The sequence below is a fragment of the Pan troglodytes genome, chromosome Y (assembly GCF_028858775.2).
Source record: "Pan troglodytes isolate AG18354 chromosome Y, NHGRI_mPanTro3-v2.0_pri, whole genome shotgun sequence".
NCBI lineage: Eukaryota > Metazoa > Chordata > Mammalia > Primates > Hominidae > Pan > Pan troglodytes.
Window position 1 is genome coordinate 26,460,066 of NC_072422.2, and position 17,124 is coordinate 26,477,189.

Consider the following 17,124-nt stretch of genomic DNA (forward strand, 5'->3'; position numbering starts at 1 on the left):
GCCTCCTGCAGCAGGCAATCATCGTGGTGGATCATCACATCCTCTGTCTTGTACAGGAGATTGGTCCACTTCATCTTGGCCTACAGCTGCTGTACCTTCCCCTCACCCTGGCCACTCAGCTCATCCAGATGCTTCAGCAGCTGCAGGTAGTTCCTCCCTGTCAGTGGTGTAAGTTTCCTTTCCCTTCACACTCTGCTTCTTCTTTCTGCACTGCTACTTGCTGGCTGACTCCTCTTTGCTCACCTACACCTTGTTGAAGATCAGCCCTGGAGGCTCCTGCAGCTTCCTGCAGGCCCCTTCAGGGGTTGACTTGACTGCCTACAGGGCCTTTGTAGCCTCCTCAGCCTTCTTGGTCTTCTATTTTGCCCACAGCTCCTCTCGCTTCCTCTTTTGCCGGTCCCGTTCCCTCTTTCTCCACCGCCTTTACTCCAGGGCAGCAGGGGACAGCTCCTTGGCACTGCCCTGGCCCCAGGCCTCCTGGATCTTCTCATGAAGTTGCAGTTGCAGAACATCCAGGCCAAAGAGAGACTCAAGGTCTGTGGCCAGGACATCTGTAGGGATCCCTGTGCAGCTGGATGCTGAAGCTGCCTCCTTTTTGGCTGCCTCAGGCTTCCTGGCCCAAGAGGCTGCTGGAGACTTAGTGAGAGGTGACAGTGTGCTGGCAGCCCTTGCTTGCTTTGGGCACCTTCTCCGCCTTGGGTCCACTCTGGCCACACTTGAGGAGCCCTTGAGCCCGCTGCTGCACTGTGGGAGCCCCTCTCTGGACTGGCTGAGGCTGGAGCCAGCTCCCTCTGCAGGGAGGTGTGGATGGAGATGCATGGGTGGGAACTGAGGCTGCAGGAGGCTGTCCTGGGCCAGCCAGAGTTCTGGGTGGGCCATCTTGGCAGGCCGCACTCGGAAGGGCTGGCCGGTGCCTCTGCTCAGGCAGTGAGGGTCTTAGCACCCAGGCCAGCAGCTGCAGAGGGTACACCTGTCTCCCAGCACCGCCGGCCTGCCCTCCCAGTGGTCAAATTCTCTCTGGGCCTCAGCCACTGCCCTGTAGGGCAGGGCTTGGGTCCTGCAGCCCACCATGCTTGAGCCTGGTTGGGAGGAATGAACAACTCCAGACACGCTGCCTTTAAGAGCTGTAACACCACCAAGGTCTGCAGCTTCACTCCTGAAGTCAGGGAGACCAGGAACCCACCAAAAGGAAGAAACTCTGGACACATCTGAATATCTGAAGGCAAAAACTCCGGACACACCGTCTTTAAGAACTGTAACACTCACTGCAAGTATCCGTGTCTTCATTCTTTAAGTAAGTGAGACCAAGAACTCACCAATTCTAGACACATTTTGGCAACCACAAAGAGACTATCACCAAGCGGTGAGACTATTGCCAAGTAATGAGACCATCACCTATCACCAAGTGGTGGGACTATCACCTATCACCAAGCAGTGAGTATCGTCAGACCCCTTTCTCTTGCTATTCTGTCCTATTTTTCCTTAGAATTTTGAGGCTAAATACCGGGCACCTGTCAGCCAGTTAAAAGCAACTAGTGTGGCTGCCAGACTAAAGACGTGGGTGTCAGGCTTTCTTGGAAAAGGCTCTCTAACAAACCCTGACTCTTTGGAGTTGGGAGCATTGGTTTGCCTGGAATCAGCTTCCACTTTTCCTGTACTTCTAGGCTGAGCCCAGGATCAACAGAGAGGAAAGCCATTCAGCTCTGGGGTCCCGACAACAAGTTAGTTAACCCTGCAGCCATGAGCAGAACTCTGAAAGGCATGTCACCCAAGTGAGACTCACACATCTATCCAATCTATCCTGACCCTTGCCTCCTGGGTCCTAATGAAGTTTGTCAGACAAACTTCATCTTGCCTCTCTTCTCCAAGGCTAATCCTACTTCTAAAAATCACTCCCTGTCTCTGGTGATTTTCTAGTTTCTCCTATAAGAATGACTTCTAGTATAAACTACAGGACTCTGTTATTTCTTTAGGCACCCTGGCTCACTGATCAGAAAGACATAATCTTTGCCCAAAGCCCCATCATAGGGGGACTATCTGGAATGTTAGGATCCCTCCTCAGACTAACAGGCCTAACAAAAGCTATTCTTGAAGCTAGGATAGGGGGAGCCTTAGAAATTCTATCCTTCCTATTCCTATAAGTGAACACAAAAGTGTCACTCTTCCAACCCTGGAGATCCCTTCCTTCCCTTAGGGATCCTAACAGGAGAATGCTTAAGACTCTAACAGGTTTTTGAGAATGCATTGGTAAGGGCCACTAAATCCAATTTTTCTTTGTCCTCTTTGGGTCTAGGAGGACAGGCAAGGTTGCAGGTTTTCAAGAATGTGTCAGTAAGGGCCACTAAATCTGACCTCCCTTGGTCCTCCTTGTGTTCTGGGAGGAAAACTAGTGTTTCTGCTGCTGCATCGGTGAGCTTAACTATTCTGATAAGCAGGGTCCAGGGATCGTTGTGGGTTCTTGGGCAGGGGGAGAAACAAAACAAATTGAAACCATGGGTAGTTTTGTCTTTCAGTTTGGAAACACTCAGGCATCAACAGGCTCACCCTTGAAATGCATCCTAAGCCATTGAGACAAATTTGACCCACAAACCCGAAAAACAGGTGGCTCATTTTTTTCTGCACTATGGCCTGGCCCCAATATTCTCTCTGTGATGGGGAAAAATGGCCACCTGAGGGAAGTACAAATTACAATACTATCCTGCAGCATGACCTTTTCTGTAAGAGGGAAGGCAATTGGAGTGAAATACCTTATATCCAAGCTTTCTTTTCATTGAAGGAGGATACACAATTATGCAAAGTTTGCAATTTACATCCCACCAGAGAACCTCTCAGCTTACCCCCATATCCTAGCCTCCCTATAGCTCCCCTTCCTATTAATGATCAGCCTCCTCTAATCTCCCCCACCCAGAAGGAAATAAGCAAAGAAATCTCCAAGGGACCACAACGCCACCTGCCCAGGCTATCAGTTATGTCCCCTTCAAGCTGTTGGAGGAAGAGAATTTGACCAAAGCTGGGTACATGTCTCTTTCTCCCTCTATGATTTAAAGCAGATCAAGGCAGACCTGGGGAAGTTTCCAGATGATGCTGATAAGTACATATATGTCCTAAAGGGTCTAGGACAAACCTTTGGCCTCGCTTGGAGAGATGTCATGCTACTGTTAGATCAAACCCTGGCCTTTAATGAAAAGAATGCAACTTTAGCTGCAGCCTGAGAGTTTGGAGATACATGGTGTCTTAGTCAAGTAAAAGATAGAATGCCAGCTGAAGAAAGGGACAAATTCCCTACTGGTCAGCAAGCTACCCCCAGTACGGATCCCCACTGGGACCTTGACTCAGATCATAAGGACTGGAGGAGTAAATATCTGTTCACCTGTGTTCTAGAAGGACTAAAGAGAACTACGAAAAATCCCATGAATTATTCAATGATGTCCACCATAGCTCATGGAAAGGAAGAAAATCCTTCTGCCTTCCTTGAATGGCTATGGGAGACCTTAAGAAAATATACTTCCCTGTCACCCGAATCACTTGAGTGAGGGTCAATTGATTCTAAAAGATAAATTTATTACCCAATCAGCTGCAGATATCAAGAGAAAGCTCCAAAAGGAAGCCCTGGGCCCTGAACAAAATTTGGAGGCATTATTATACCTGGCAACCTCAGCGTTCTATAATAGGGACCAAGAAGAACAGGACCAAAAGGAAAAGCAAGATCAGAGAAAGGCCGCAGCCTTAGTCATGGTCCTCAGACAAACACACCTTGGTGGTTCAGAGAGAACAGAAAATGGAGCAGGCCAATCACCTAGTAGGGCTTTTTACCAGTGTGATTTGCAAGGGCACTTTAAAAAAGATTGTCCAATGAGAAACAAGCTGCCCCCACGTCCATGTCCAGTATGCCAAGGCAATCACTGGAAGGTGCACTGCCCCAGAGGATAAAGGTTCTCTGGGTCAGAAGCCCCCAACCAGATGATCCAACAACAGGAATGAGGGTGCCTGGGGCAAGCACCAGCTTATGTCATCACCCTCAGTGAGCCCCAGGTATGTTTAACCATTGAGGGCCAGGAAATTGACTTCCTGCTGGACACTGGCATGGCTTTCTCAGTGTTAATCTCCTGTCCTGGATGACTGTCCTCAAGGTCCATTACCATCTGAGGGCTCCTGGGACAGCCTGTAACCAGGTATTTCTCCCATCTTCTCAGTTGTAATAGGGAGACTTTACTCTTTTCACATGCTTTTCTTGTTATGCCTGAAAGTCCGACACCCTTATTAGGGAGGGATATATATATGCCAAGGCTGGAGCTATTATCTACGTGAATATGGGGAACAAGTTACCCATATGTTGTCTCCTACTTGAGGAGGGAATCAACCCTGAAGCCTGGGCATTGGAAGGACAATTTGGAAGGGCAAAAAATGCCCACCCACTCCAAATCAAGCTCAAAGACCCCACCACTTTTCCTTATCAAAGACAATATCCCTTAAGGCTTGAAGCTCATAAAGGATTACAGGATATTGTTAAACATTTAAAAGCTCAAGCCTGAGTAAGGAAATGCCGCAATACCTGCAACACCCCAATTCTATAAGTAGAAAAATTGAACAGTCAGGGGAGACTAGGACAAGATCTTAGACTTATCAATGAGGCAGTAATTTCTCTATATCCAGTTGTACCCAACACCTATACCCTGCTCTCTCAAATACCAGAGGAATCAGAATGGTTCAGGGTTCTGGACCTCAAGAATAACTTCTTCTTTATTCCCCTGCACTCTGACTCCCAATTTCTCTTTGCCTTTGAAGATCCCACAGACCACATGTCCCAAATTATGTGGACAGTCTTGCCCCAAGGGTTTAGGGATAGGCTTCACCTGTTTGGTCAGGCACTGGCCCAAGATCTAGGCCACTTCTCAAATCCAGGCACTCTGGTCCTTCAGTATGTGGATGATTTACTTTTGGCTACCAGTTCTTAAGCCTCATGCCAGCAGGCTACTCTAGATCTCTTGAACTTTCTAGCTAATCAAGGGTACAAGGTGTTTAGGTCAAAGGCCCAGTTTTGCCTACAGCAGGCCAAATATCTAGGCTTAATCATAGCCAGAGGGACCAAGGCCCTCAGCAAGGAATGAAAACAGCCCATTCTGGCTTATCCTCACCCTAAGACATTAAAACAGTTGTAGGGGTTCCTTGGAATCACTGGCTTTTGCCGATTTTGTATCCCAGGGAACAGCAAGATATCCAGGCCCCTCTATACTCTAATCAAGGAAACTCAGAAGGCAAATACTTATCTAGTAGAATAGGAACCAGAGGCAGAAACAACCTTCAAAACCTTAAAGCAGGCCCTAGTACAAGCTCCAGCTTTAAGCTTTCCCACAGCACAAAACTTCTCTTTATATATCACAGAGAGAGTAGGGATAGCTCTTGGAGTCTTTCCTCAGACTCATGGGACAACCCCACAACCAGTGGCATACCTAAATAAGGAAATTAATGTGGTAGCAAAAGGCTGGCCTCACTGTTTAAGAGTAGTTGTGACAGTGGCTGTCTTAGTGTCAGAAGCTATCAAGATAATACAAGGAAAGGATCTCACTGTCTGGACTACTCATGATGTAAATGTCACACTAGGTGCCAAAGGAAGTTTATGGCTATCAGACAACTGCCTACTTAGATACCAGGCACTATTCCTTGAGGGACCAGTGTTTCAAATACACATGTGCATGACTGTCAACCCTGCCACTTTTCTCCCAGAGGATAGGGAACCAATGGAGCATGAGTGCCAACAGATTATAGCCCAGACTTATGCTGCCCAAGATGATCTATTAGAACTCCCCTTAGCTAATCCTGACCTTAACCTATATGTCAATGGAAGCTCACTTGTGAACAATTGGATATGAAGGGCAGGTTATGCCATAGCTATTGAGGTAACCATACTTGAAAGTAAGCCTCTTCCCCTGGGGACCGGTGCCCAGGGAGCAGAACTAGTGGCACTTACCAGAGCCTTAGAACTAGAAAAGGGAAAAAGAATAAATGCATATACAGATAGCAAGTATGCTTATCTAATCCTACCTGGCCATACTGCAATATGGAAAGAAAGGGAGTTCCTAACCTCTGGGGGAACCCCCATTAAATACAACAAGGAAATTATGGAGTTATTGCACTTAATGCAAAAGTCCAAGGAGGTGGCAGTCTTCCACTGCCAAAGCCATCGAAATGGGAAGGAGAGGAGAGAATAGCAGCATAAGTGGCTGGCAGAGCCAGGGAAAGATCAGCAAGAAGGAAAGAGAGAAAGAGAAAGTCAGAGAAAGAGAGAGGAAGAAACAGACACAGAAAGTCAAAGAGAGAGTCAGAAAGAGAGGAAGAGACAAAGAAGAAGTCAAAGAGAAAGAAAGAGAGATGGAACTAGTAGAGAAAAAAAAAACAGTGTACCCTATTCCTTTAAAAGTCAAGGTAAAGTTCTGCCTACCCAGGCAAGGTATATTCTTCTTATGTGGACTGTTGACCTATATCTCCCCACTAACTGGAACGGCATCTGCACATTAGTCTTTAACATTGCCCCAGGAAATCAGACCCTATCAGTACCCCTCAAAGCTGAAGTCTGTCAGTGCAGAGCCATAAAACTAGTACCCCTACTTATAGGGTTAGGAATGGCTGCCACTACAGGAACTGGAATAGCCAGTTTATCTACTTCATTATCCTATTACCACACACTCAAAGCATTTTTCAGACAGTTTGCAAGAAATAACTAAATCTATCCTTACTCTATAATCCCAAACAGACTCTTTGGCAGCAGTGACTCTCCAAAACCACTGAGGCCTAGACATCCTCACTGCTGAGAAAGGAGGACTCTGCATCTTCTTAGGAGAAGAGTGTTGTTTTTACACTAACCAGTCAGGGATTGTGCGAGATGCTGCCTGGTGTTTACAGGAAAAGACTTCTGAAATCAGACAATGCCTTTCAAATTCTTATACCAACCTCTAGGGTTAAGCAACATGGTTTCTCCCCTTTCTAGGTCCCATGTCAGCCATCTGGCTTTTACTCGCCTTTGGACCATGTATTTTTAACCTCCTTGTTAAATTTGTTTACTCTAGAATTGAGGCCATCAAGGTGCAGATGGTCTTACAAGTGGAACCCCAAACGAGTTCAACTAACAACTTCTACCGAGGACCCCTGGAGTGACCCACTGGCACTTCCACTGGCCTAGGGAGCTCCCCTCTGTAGGACACTACAACTGCAGGGCCCCTTCATCACCCCTATCCAGCAGGAAGTAGCTAGAACGGTCATCGCCAAATTCCCAACAACAATTGGGGTGTCATGTTTAGAGAGGGGATTGAGAGGTGACAGCATGCTGGCAGTTCTCACTTGATCTCAGCATCTCGTTGGCCTTGGCATCCACTCTGGCCATGTTTGAGGAGGGTTTCAGCCCACTGCTGCACTGTGGGAGCTCCTCTCTGGACTGGCCAAGGCCAGAACTGGCTCCCTCTGTGGGGAGGTGTGGAGGGAGAGGTGTGGGCGGGAACTGAGGCTGTGCACACCCCTCATGGGCCAGTGCGAGTTCTGGGTGGGTGCAGACTCAGTGGGACCTGCACTTGGAGCAGCCAGCCGGCGCCTCTGGCCCCAGGTAGTGAGGGGCTTAGCACCCAGGCCAGTGGCTGTGGAGGGTGTGCTGGGTCCCCCAGCACTGCTGGCCTGCCTGCACCACACTTGAATTATCACCAGGCCTTAGCCACCTCCCCATGGGCAGGGCTTGGGACTTGCAGCCCAGCATGCCTCAGCCCCCCACAGTGGGCTCCTGTGCATCCTGGGCCTCCCTGCTGGGCACTGCCCCCTGCTCCACAGCACCCTGTCCCATCAACTGCCCAAGGGCTGAGGAGTGCAAGCGCATGGTGTGGGACTGGCAGGCAGCTCCACCCAAAGCCCTGGCATGGGATCCACTAGGCAAAGCCACCTGGGCTCCTATGTCAGGTGGGAACGTGTAGAACTTTTATGACTAGCTAAAGGATTGTAAATGCACCAATCAGCACCCTGTTTCTAGCTCAAGGTTTGTAAAAGCAACAATCAGTGCTCTGTGTCTAGCTAATCTAGTGGGGACTTGGAGAACTTTAACGTCTAGCTAGAGGATTGTAAATACAGAAATCAGCATTCTGTGTCTTGCTCAGGGATTGTAAGCACACCAATCAGCACCGTGTCAAAACAGACCAATCAGCTCTCTGTACAATGGGCCAATCAGTAGGATGTGGGGTTTGATATGGGAATAAAAGCAGGCTGCCTGAGCCAGCAGTGGCAACCCAGTCAGGTCCCCATCCACGCTGTGGAAGCTTTGTTCTTTCACTCTTCACAATAAATCTTGCTGCTGCTCACTCTAGGTCTGCGCCACCTTTATGAGCTGTAACACTCACTCCAAAGGTCTGCAGCTTTACTCACTGCTGAAGCCAGGAAGACCACGAACCCACTGGGAGGGACAAAAAACTCTGGATGGGAGGAATGAACAACTCCAGAAATGCTGCCTTTAAGAGCAGTAACACTCACCGCCAAGGTCTGCAGCTTCACTCCTGAAGTCAACGAAACCATGAACCAACCAGAAGGAAGAAACTCTAAACACATCTGAACATCTGAAGGCACAAACTCCAGACACACTATCCTTAAGAACTGTAACACTCACCACGAGGGCCTGAGGCTTCATTCTTGAAGTCAGCAAGACCAAGAACCCACCAATTCTGGACACAGTGAGACTAGGCCTTGTGCTCAGCAGCCTTATCTTCTCGCTTCTGGAAATTTTATGTGTATTTTCTTCCTTTTCTTTTTTTGGGGCCCTACAGTTTCTGAGCCTTGAGTTTTGCCAGCCCACATACCCACCTCTGACTCTGGGCTGGCTGGGAGGAGATCTTCCTGGCCAGGCTCTGCAGGCTGGCATCTGTAGCAAGCAGAAATGCCATGGCATCAGTCCAGGCTGCCCCTGACTCACACCGTCCAGCAGTGGGTATGACCCTCACCACCTCTGCCAGAAATCACTGCATGAGCAAGGGCCACCAGACTGGCATCCAGCTGCCAGCCCAAGGGTGATTAATCAGGCCTGGTTCCACCAATTTCTAAATAGGATACACATTCATAACTTTCTCCATAGCATATATTGTTTTAAGTCTGTAACTTCTGGAGTGAAAACACTTGAGCTGAATCATGATGTTACTGAAATATAAGGAGTTCGGTCTAGGTCTTGCTACTCACCACAGGGAAAGCCAATCACTGAGACAACCAGCATTGCCTCTGGGAAAAGGCTTTAAATCAGATGCTGCAGCCAATGAGATGGAAGATCAATCAGACTCAAATCCATCTCCCTGACTGATTAAAATCAGGGGTTTATATAACAGGGAAGAAATGCAATTGTGTGTGAGGAAACAGGAACTCAGGAGGGGTAAGGAAGCAATTGTGATGAATGAGGGACCTTGTCCTGATGCTATGATCTCATGATTTTCAGTTCTTTGATACATTTTAAGATGCCTAGCGGTCCTTTTCTGAAGAAGAAACACAGGTAAAACAAAGTAAGTTTCAAGCTTCAAGGCCAGAGCCGTCCATGTCCATGTTTATCCAGGAAAAAAAACTGTGTATGTGACGATTTGGTTGATTTCAGTGGCTGAAAAGCACTCACAAGAAAAGTCCCCTCTATTGCTTCAGGCTCTAATTACATATATATATATATATATATATATATATATATATATATATATATATATATATATATATGGTTTGTTTGTTTGTTTGTTTTGAGATGGATTCTCACTCTATCGCCCAGGCTGGAGTGCAGTGGCACAATCTTGGCTCACTGCGAGCTCTGCCTCCTGGGTTCAAGCCATTCTCCTACCTCTGCCTCCCGAGGAGCTGGGACTACAGGCACCCACCACCACACCCAGCTAAATTTTTGTATTTTTAGTAGAGATGGAGTTTCACCATGTTAGCCAGGATGCTCTCAAACTCCTGACCTTGTGATCCACCCACCTTGGCCTCCCAAAGTGCTGGATTACAGGAGTGAGCCATGGCGCCCGGCCTATTTTTTCTTATAATACTGCTTACTGCTTCTCCTAAATTCACCTTGACTTCCCTCTAATCTGTTTCCCCTTTCACAAAAGCATCACTGATTCCCTCTCAATGGTTATGTCAACAATTCAGGGAGTGCCATTCTTTTGTGTGTGTCTGTGTTTGTTTTTTTGGGGGGGTTGCTTGTTTGTTTTTATTTTGTTTTGTTTTATGAGATGGAGTCTTGCTCAGTTGCCCAGGCTGGAATCAGTGGCACAATCTCAGCTCATTGAAACCTCCACCTCCTGGGTTTAAGTGATTCTCTTGCCTCAGCCTCCTGAGTAGCTGGGACTAAGGTGAACAACACCAGGCCCGGATAATTTTTGTATGTTTAGTAGAGACAGGGTTTCACCATATTGGCCAAGATGGTCTCAAACTTCTGACTTTGTGATCTGCCTCGGCCTCCCAAAATGTTGGGATTACAGGAGTGAGCCACCGTGTCTGGCCAGTAAATGCCATTCTGATGAAACATTCTATAGAAATCTAGAAATTTCAATATTTGAGATATTTTAAAGCAGGTTTTCCTGATAGGTCACCTATTCCTGTATTTTGAGTCATTCATCAAATGAAAACAATGTTTCCTATAAACATTTTTCAGATTTTTGAGATATAATTTTCAACTGTAAAATGTATACTTTTGGTGTATGTGAAGTTCTGCAACTTTTGACAAAGTTGTATAGTCACAGGACCACCATCACAATCAAGATAAAGAACATCTCTGTACTTTCATCCTAATCTTTTGCAGTCAGAGACTCCCCTAACTCCTAGTCTTGGCAACCCCTGATTTAGGGCTCTTCCTGTAGTTGTGTCTGTTTTGGAATCTTATATACATAGCTGTTTCAGTATATAGATTTTTGCATCTGACATCTTCCTCTTAGATTTTTATGCTTGGAAATTCTTCAAGGTTTTGCTTGTGTACAGTTTTTTTCTTTTTTATTATTGAGTTATCTTACACTGTGTGAATGTAACACCATTTGTTTATTTATTCTCCTGTTGAGGTGAATTCAAGTGTTAATAAGTCCACTATAAACACTGTGTGAAGATAAATTTAAATTTTACCTGCATAGATAATACTGTAGTTGCTAGATAATATCAACTTACAATTTGTGGGACAATTTCCTACATCTACCTGGGTATGCAATTCATGAAAGGAAAGGGAGGGTAGAGGAGGAGGGGAGAGGGAAGAAGGAAGGAAGAAAACAAGGACGGAAAGGAGGGAAGGAAAAAGAGAAGTAAAGGAAGGAAGGGAGAAACAAAGGAAGGAAGTAGGAAAAAAGAAAGGAAGGAAAGAAATAGAAAAGAAAGAAGGAAAGAAAAGAAAGAATAGAGAAAGAAAAAAGATAGGAAAGAAAAAGGAAAGAGGGAGAAAGGAAGAAAATTGATCAGATTCATGTGTTTAGTTATTACAGAGAAACAGGGACATAGGATGGGAGTTACTAATATTTTACTTGTTTTCTTCCAAATATTTTCAACTTTCTAAAGTATTGGACAGATTGGAAAGTAAAAATGTTCTCTAGTGGCAAACTATATTTCTTAATATATGACTGAAAAACTAATCTCTACTCAATCATATCTTCACGCATCAGGTATTTAGGTTAAGATGCTAATGTATATTAGAGGTAGGAATGATGGCTATAATTTCCAGGACTGGATCTAATGAAATGGTTCTATTATAGTTATAAAACTTCTAGTTGTGTGCCTTCATATGTCAATCAATTCCAGTAATTTTCAGATCTTATTACTTTTATCTGATATCATGGCCACTCAGAAAAAAATCCTTACTCTTTTACTTTGCTTGCATTAGTGATTAATTTTCAACCCATAGGATGTAAGAAGTAATATTTGAACTTCAAGAAATAATCCTTAAAAGGAGGGATTTCGAATTCCTTAGAGAAATTCTTCTTACTGCCAGTGTGATGCAGACCTAATGGCTGGAAGTTCAGAAGCCACTTTGGACTACATGGGTAGAAGTTATGTATTGAGAGTAGTGGAGAAACAAGATGAAAGAACTCTTTTTTCTTGTTTTATTGAGGTTATCTTTTCACTTACAGTCAACCCTAATTTATATACTACTATAATTAATATACTACCTCACTGCATAATTCTTGAATGGATTTTTATTGCTTTCAGGATAAAGGGTATATAAGAAACATTACAATCTGTCTCCTACTTCTCTTTCTGGAAGTATCCCTCAACATACTTCTTTTTGCTTATTCTATGTATTCTGGCCACACTGAACTTTCACTTCCTGAAATGCAACTTATTCTTCCATATTAGGTTTATTCACAGATTTTCTTCCACCCTGTTCACACTTTGTGGCTTAACTATATTCAACCTTCAGGTCCATTTTAAAGACATACTCCCAGCGGGACCTTTCCTGATCAGCTTAGCCCAGGCAAGGTCTCCCAGTGTATACCAAGATGGTTTCACTTGTAACTTTTTTGTAAGTGCTTTACACATCTTCCTGTGCAGTTGCTAAGCTACTAATTCTTTAAGGCAGCAGTTTCCAAACGGAGGCAAGTTTGCCCCTGGGAACAAGACATCTGGCAGTGTTTGGAGACATTTTTAGTTGTCACAGCTGTGAAATGAGAATTGAGAAGAGGCTACTGTCTTCTATCCCGTGGAGATCAGAGATGTGGTTAAATCTCCTGTATTAGCTAAATAGAAATACTATTCTTCTTTACAAAAAAAAAGAGGTTTAATTGGATCAGAGTTCTGCAGGCTGTAAGGCTGTAGAGGAAACATGGATGGTGGGTTCTGCTTCTGAGGAGGCCTCAGGAAGCTTACAATCATGGCGGAAAGAAAAGCAGAAGTAGTCACATCTTACAGGGCCAGACCAGGAGCAAGAAAGAGAAGGGGGAGATGCCATACACTTTAAAACAACCAGCCTTCGGCCGGGCGTGGTGGCTCACGCCTGTAATCCTAGCACTTTGGGAGGCCGAGACGGGCGGATCACGAGGTCAGGAGATCGAGACCATCTTGGCTAACACGGTGAAACCCCGTTTCTACTAAAATTACAAAAAAAAAAAAAAATTAGCCGGGCGTGTTGGCGGGTGCCTGTAGTCCCAGCTACTTGGGAGGCTGAGGCAGGAGAATGGCGTGAACCCGGGAGGCGGAGCTTGCAGTGAGCCGAGATCGCGCCACTGCACTCCAACCTGGGAGACACAGCGAGACTCCGTCTCAAAAAAAAAAAAAAAAAAAAAAAAAAAACAACCAGCCTTCACAGCAACTCATTCAGGATCACAAAATCAACACCAAGGGGATGGTGTGAAAGCGTTTAGGACAAACACCTCCATGATCCAGACACCTCCCACCAGGCCCCAACTCCAACACTGGGTACTAAAATTTTACATGAGAGTTGGGCAGGGACACAGATCCAAATCATATCACCCCTGCAATATATATCATGGCCCTGTACACACACATACACACACAAATCAGCCCCAAATATCAGAAGTCCTGCAGTTCAGAAACACTCCCTTAAAATTTCTTGATAAGGGAAACAAAACAAAATAAAACAAAAAAAACTACCACAGTTTACAATTATGTACCTGATGCTATCACACTTTCTGGCATACAGCTAACAATTGAATATTTAAAATATTGAATTGCATTGAAGTTATTTTTCAGGGATGGCTGGGTAAAAATGTATTTTTCCCCCAAATTGTTGATGAAAGTAATAAACATGCATTGAACTTTTACTACCTGCTGGCACACTCTAACGGTAGAGTATTATTATTTAATTACTTCAAGCCAACACCCTCTGGAGAAAAAAAAATTCCATCCCCAGTTTATAGATGAAGACATTGAGACCCAGTGAGTTATGTCTCCTGCCATAGGTAAGAGGGACATCTCAGATAAGAACTCAGCCTGACCAGCCCAGTGCCCAAGGTTCAGCGCTCAACCCCCATAAAGGGCTGCCTGTCTAAAATGCCTATGGGTGCATGCCATACTTGAGATATTCAAATATTTTAATATCTATTGTATTAAAATGGACCACTTACTGAAATTATGGCAAAACAATTTGTGATTAAAAACCTATCTACAGCCACACACCTCATAACATCTTGGTCATACATGACAGTGGTCCCATGAGGTTATAATAAAACTGAAAAATTCCTATTGCTTACTGAGTTTGTAATTGTCCTAAAGTCTTGCATTTCTCATGTACTTATGGTGATGCTGGTGTAAACAAAACTACTGCAGTGCCAGTCATATTAAAGTCTAGCACATACAGTTATGTTCACTACATAATACCTCATAATAACAAACTACTGTGTTACTGGTTTATGCATTTGCTATTCTATACTTTTAATTGTTATTTTAGAGTGAACATCTAATTTTATTTTCAAGACAGTGTCTCACTGTCTTGCCCAGGCTGGAGTGTAGTGGTGTAGTCCTAGCTCAGAGCAGCCTCAAGTTCCTGGGCTCAAGAGAGTCTCCCACCTCAGCCTACTGAGTAGCTGAGACTACAGGCCCATGCCACCACACCAAGCCAATTTTTGTTTGTATTATTTTAAGAGACAGAGTTTTGCCATATTGCCCATATGGGTCTCAAACTCCCGAGCTCAAGTGACTCACCTGCCTCAGCCTCTCAAAGTTAGGATTACAGATGTGAACCACTGCACCTGGATAAATTTGTTTTTTTCAATACAGTACAGTACAATGCTTTACTTGAAGTCAGAGCTCCCAAGAATGTATCAACAACGTGTAATTGGGAGTTACTGTAATGTGTACGTGTGTGCATGTGTGTGCCTGTGTGTATTGGGGAGAGTGTGTGTATATACACACACATTTTATATCGTATACATACTATATTATATATACCATATATAGTATATATACTATATTACATATAGTATATGTGTGTATATATACACATTAGTATATATACACACACTACATATTATATATAGTATATATACGATATTATAGAGTACATCATATATAATATATACACTACACATATATACAATACAAATACCAACTATATATACTATGTATATATAATGTACCTAGTGTACATACTATATACTAATATATACATATAATATTGGATATATAATATCCAGTATATAGTATATATTTATACTACTAAAGTGACTTAGAATAATGGGTATGCTTAGAATAAATATTAAATTACTTAGAATAAATAAAATTAAATACCTGAGTGCCAACCTTGGATTCATGACATTTCATATAATGTTTAACTTTTCTGTATATATGCCCTCAAAAGCAGGTCTTATCATCTTAGATGAATTTTGATGGTGATGATCCAATGGTAACTGTGTAGAAAGAATGTCATTTGGGATTTTTTATAAAGTTATCCTAAACTTTTAGGAGGACACTTAAAATCGTAAAACTCACAGAACAATATTTCAGTGGTGATATTAGTTCTTTGTTTTCACTGGTAACTTGCTAGAAGGAGGATTTTACAAATCCAAGGGCAGACTTTAACCCTGAGGTCAGCCCAAGATGGAAAATGTGACAATTTAAGTAGACCGGTTGAGTTCAGAAAGTTCAACTGCAGCTAAATAGAAACTGCAGAGCTCACCACAGTTGGAATTAGACTCAGAAATGGAGCTGGAGTCTTTCCTGGACACTGAGCTTTTAAAAACACAAAAATATTCCATTTGTAATACAATTTACATAAAGTCTTATTTTTCTCTTAATAATCATTTTTATTAAATGAATAATGCTAGTAGTGGAATATATTTTTAATTAATTTAATACTTAATATCATTTGTGACAGAAATTTTATATATTACTGAATATAGTTAATGGTTGCATCAATAGAAAAAGTATTTAAAAATTCAAGTGAATAGTTAAAATATAGTCTATATTCTCTTCAGTATATTATGCAATGTCTTGTGTTAATGTCCCAAGGCTGCCAATAACAAAAATACCAGAGACTGGTAGGCTTAAACAAAAGGATTTTATTTTCTCATGATTCTGCAGGCTGGTAGCCTGAGATCAAGGTGTGAGCAGGGCTGATTTCTCCTGAGTCGTCTCTTCTTGGCTTGTAGATGCTGTCTTCTCCTTGTGTCCTCACAGGGTCGTGCCTCTGCATGTGGCTGTGTCCTCATCTCTTCTTCTTATAAGGATACCAGTCCAACTGGATCAGGGCCCAGTTTAGTAACCTCATTTTACTTTAATTACCTCTTCAAAGAACCCATTTTCACAGAGAGTCACATTCTGAAGTTTTGGGATTAGGACTTGGTAGGACTTCAATGTATACATTTTAAGGACATGCAATTTAGCCCATAACACTTGTGAGATCATATTCTATTGTTAAAATAACAGTCCCTACAAATATCAAGAAATGAGGGAGGACTTTGAAACTGAAGAAAACATGAATATTCTTTATAATAACATGTATACATATGCTGATAATAACAACCATGTCATAGAAGTAGAGAGTATTTCAGTTATTAGAGGCGGGGAAGGGAAAGAAGGTAGGGACTGGTTGGTTAACGGATACAAAATTATGGCTAGATAAGAGGAATAAATTTTAATGCTCTAAAGCACTGTAAGATGAGTAGTGTTAACAATAATCTATCATATGTTTTCAAAAAGCTAGAAGATTGTGAAGGTTCTCAACACACACAAAATAAATGTTTAAGGTGGTGTATATGCTAATTACCCTGTAATGATCATTACACCTTGTACACAGGTATGGAAAAATCACTCTGTATCCCATAAACATGTATAGTTATTACATGTTAACTCAAAATAAAAGGAAAACAAGAATGTTTTAGGTGGAGGAACACCACTACGTGTTCATAAGCAGGTCTTCATTTTAAACACAAAATCAGGCTTTGAGATAATCTCTTGATAGATCTTGAAAAACTTCCTTTTCACATCCTTCAGCTTCACCCTCACTCAACTTCTCTACATTCGCTGATGCTCACTGGTACTTTTGTATTTCATTCCCCATCAGTCAACCAAGAAGGATGCTGAGGTTTATTTCAGAGTTGCATGTTCAAATCAGAATTTCATGCAAACACACACTTACACACAAACCCACACACATACACTTTCACATTTTCTTGTACGTGGTATGCAAAGAACCTTCTTGCA

The 17,124-nt window shown here is 43.3% G+C and overlaps 1 pseudogene; it reads right to left on the reverse strand.

The window, feature by feature from the left end:
- Positions 1–260: 260 nt before the first annotated feature.
- On the reverse strand, positions 261–8,909 carry LOC104004041 (surfeit locus protein 6-like; annotated as a pseudogene).
- Between the last annotated feature and the right edge of the window lie 8,215 nt (positions 8,910–17,124).